Below are 4241 nucleotides of genomic sequence, written 5' to 3'. Positions count from 1 at the left end.
AAAGCTGCCTGCTGCCTCTTATTGATCTGCCCAAGGCCAGGCTGAGTAAACATTTGCCAAATTGGGTGGAAAATATCTCTGCCAAGAAATGTTTTCTTCAGCAAATTATGATTTGTGTACAGGGTTTATATTGAGAATATTAAATACTCCTGTTGAGACTGCCTCTGTTTTTTTTAACCTACTATAGTGTAAACATCGGGTATCTTCATTAATTATGCAGGCATACTAAATTATGTTTAATAATCAGTGAAATCTTGACTAGCACATAATGACCCACTATAAGTGTTTTAAAAATTCATAGACTATAATTTGTTGAATATTTACTATTTTATTTAATGGGGTTTTAGCTTAATAGTATTCTTAGTTCCTGACCTCTTTGTGCTAGTATGCTGAGGTTTCTCAGCACTTCTGTATATCACTCTTGATATGGCTGCCTGCAAATGCTGTAACTGTAAATGTATATGCCATAATGCTTGAGCAAATAAGATACTCAAACCAGGGAATCGAATATCTTCACAAATTATTAAATGTCATTTGCAGTGCAATATAATATTTTAATGCACTTGCTATATAGAAAACTGTAGATGTACTTTAAGGCTATGGAGTGATGCTCATTTTTGTCTCTAGACTAGACTTGTTACCTAGATAAGAGCGTCCAGATAAAACCTGTTCCTATGCAAATTATAAGAGCTCTTCTTTATAACAAAGGAGATAAAAGCAGTCTCCCTCTAAGACAGAGTAACCACGGGAGACACAAAAGGGCAGAAATCACTCTGTCTTTCTGAGTCCTTAGACACAAAGACATCTCACTGATTAGCTGTTAAAAGTCTGCATGAAGAGGCCCCAGTGTGTCATCTCCATGCTCCAGTTCTTTTGTGGCTTTTTGTTTTTTAATGGATTTCAGGATAGAGCTACACTACTAGTTTCATTTAACATGTGGATATATAAGCTGTTTTCCATGTTCAAGATAATAAGATTGTCTCTTACAAGACACTGGGGCATGGAGGCCATATGTACATGCCTCAAACATTATTTGTTTAATAGAAGGTGCAACTGTATTGTAAGTGGCTGCAATAAATACAGTTGCGTTTCTGCATTAGAAAGTCAGTCACACACATAAATAATCCCCTTATAAAGTCCATCAGTATATTTTATTGCCTATCTGTTTGGCTGAGATAAGAGCCCGAGGGCTTATCCGTTTACAGAAGGAGATTCTTCAAAGTGCACTTCTCCTCCCAAGGCTTTTGGTAAATCAGACTGTCAACACAAATCAAATTAGGCAGGTAAGGCAGGTGGCCGGCCATTCTTCTCCTCTGATGAGAAAATTACATTTGACGTTTCCAGGCGAGCTATAAATAGACCGTGTATGATGGAAAACTCCCTTACAGGGTGTCATGACATACTGTATACGTAAAATTATGTTCTAAGCACTATAGAAAATTACTTACCTATTGTAGGTAATTACTTACCTATTTAATATGTTAAAAAAAAAAACAGTAACCAATGCTCTTTTAAATATTAGAATGAACGAAATGCTCATCCGTCCCCTAAAAATTGCTCCCTCCCGCAGCCAAATAGACGTCTCTCTAGACAAAAGCCCGTACATTACAGGGTTGCCAGATACTCTACCTTCTGTTCAGTGGCGGTGCTTTACAGTATATATTTTTACAGTATTTTAAAGTATAATACATATATATATATATATATATATATATATATATATATATATATATATATATATATATATATATATATGTGCCACAGTGCCTCATATATATACTGCACATATATATGAGGCACTGTGGCACGTTTGCCTCGCACCTCTAGGGTTTGATTCCCGCCTCCAGGCTTCAGGGGTTTCCTCACCCAGTCCAAAGACATGCATTGTAGGCTGATTGGCATCTCAAATTGTCCATAGTGTGTGAATTTTTGTGTGTGCGAGATTGTGCCCTGCAATGGGTTGGCATCCCATCCAGGGTGTCCCTTGCCTTGTGCCCTGAGTCCCCTGGGCTAGGCTCCAGGCTCTGTTGTGACCCTGTGTAGGATAAGTGGTATGTATATATACATACACACCCTGATCAGCCATGACATTAAAACCACTGACAGGGGAAGTGAATAACATTGATTATCTCGTTACAATGGGATATATTAGGGATATATTAGGCAGCAAATGAACAGTCAGTTCTCAAAGTTGAAGTGTTGGAAGCAGGAAAAATGAGCAAGTGTAAGGATCTGCGCAGCTTTGACAACAGCCAACTTGTGATGGCTAGACAACTTGGTCAGAGCATCTCCAAAATGGCAGGTCTTGTGTGGTGTTCCTGGTATGCAGTGGATAGTACCTATCAAAAGTGGTCCAAGGAAGGACAACTGGTGAACACCATCATGGTGCCCAAGGCTCATTGATGCTTCTGGTCCGATCCCACAGATGCATTTGAAAAAGTTAATCCTGGTTATGATAGAAAGGTGTCAGAACACAGTGCATCACAGCTTGCTGTGTATGGGGCTGTGTAGCCGGAGACCGGTCAGAGTGCCCATGCTGAGACCTGTCCTACAATGGACACGTGAGCATCAGAACTGGACCATGGAGTAATGGCAGAAGGTGGCCTGGTCTTGGCAGAATGGGCGTGTTTGTCGCTTACCTGGGGAAGAGATGGCACCAGGATGCACTATAGGAAGAAGGCAAGCCGGCAGAGGCAGTGTGAAGCTCTGGGCAATGTTCTGCTGGGAAACCTTGGGTCCTGGCATTCATGTGGATGTTACTTTGACATGTACCCCTACCTAAACATTGTTGCAGAATAAGTACACCTCTTAATGGCAACGGTATTCCCTAATGGCAGTGGCCTCTTTCAGCAGGATTATGCACCCTGCCACACTGCAATAATTGTTCAGGAATGGTTTGAGGAACTTGACAAAGAGTTCAAGATGTTGACTTGGTCTCCAAATTCCCCAGATCTCCATCTGATTGAGCATCTTTGGGACGTGCTGGACAAACAAGTCCAATCCATAGAGTTGATCCATGGAGGATCTGCTACTAATGTCTTGGTGACAGATACCACAGAACACCTTGGCCTCCAAATTCCCCAGATCTCACAAACAAGTCAAATCAATAGGCCCCACCTATATATATATATATATATATATATATATATATATATATATATATATAAATATATATGTATATAAGCACAAGTCTTAAGCACATGCAAAGAAATGCTATAGAGCAAAGATGCCTTCAAAAATAATGAAATTAAATGTTTCTACATTTAAAAAATACTATAAAGAGCAGTAAACAGTAATAAATAAAACAAAGTCAATATTTGGTGTGATGATCCTTTGCTTTAAAAAAAAAAACAGTACTCTCAGGTACAATTTGTGCAGTTTTATAAGGAAATGAGCTGTAAGTTTTACTGAGCATCTTACAGAAGCAGCCACAGTTCTTCTGGAGACTTTGACTGTCACACTTGCTTCTTATTTTTACAGCAAAATCCAGCAGCCTTCATTATGCTTTTTTTGGTCTGAAAAGTGTCTCTTATGTAATATGCTGCTTTCTTTACTGACATACAAACATTTTTCTATAACATTTAATTTGATGCTGGAAAACTAATGTTTGGAATTCTAAAATGTTTTTGTACTGAATCAATAATGTAGAAGTCATAAAATAAAAATCTATAACAAAGCTTGTACTAAAAACAAAATAGGGTGCCTAAGACTTTTGCACAGTACTGCATGCTATGCTATGCTGATACCTATGGAATATCACACTATTACAAAATTACAAAATAGCAAAAGGCTAAATTTGAGAAATATGATTATATATCTGATAAGAAAATGAGATATTTGTTCACCAATATTAACAAAATTGTATTCTAAATACTATTACCACATAGCTAGTAAACTGCTAGTAAAATAGCTGCCATTTATCTGAGGTAGAGATAAATGTGGGATTTTAGGATCTGAGTCTTAGTTTGTGTGCCTAAGACTTTTGCACAGTACTATATATATATATATATATACACACACACACACACACACACACACACACGCACGCATATATATACATATACATATATATATATATATATATATATATATATATATATATATATATATATATATATATATATATATATATTAGAATATAGAATTAACTAGTGTAAATTTGGGGGAGTTGTACCTGGTTAAAGCACGAGGCACAGTCAATCTGGCAACCCCGCAGCAGCGCACTGGGAAACGCACAAAGT

This window comes from Pangasianodon hypophthalmus, chromosome 5, assembly GCF_027358585.1.
Source record: "Pangasianodon hypophthalmus isolate fPanHyp1 chromosome 5, fPanHyp1.pri, whole genome shotgun sequence".
Taxonomy (NCBI): Eukaryota; Metazoa; Chordata; class Actinopteri; order Siluriformes; family Pangasiidae; genus Pangasianodon; species Pangasianodon hypophthalmus.
The sequence above is the reverse complement of the archived record's forward strand: the minus strand, read 5'-3'. Positions refer to the sequence as shown.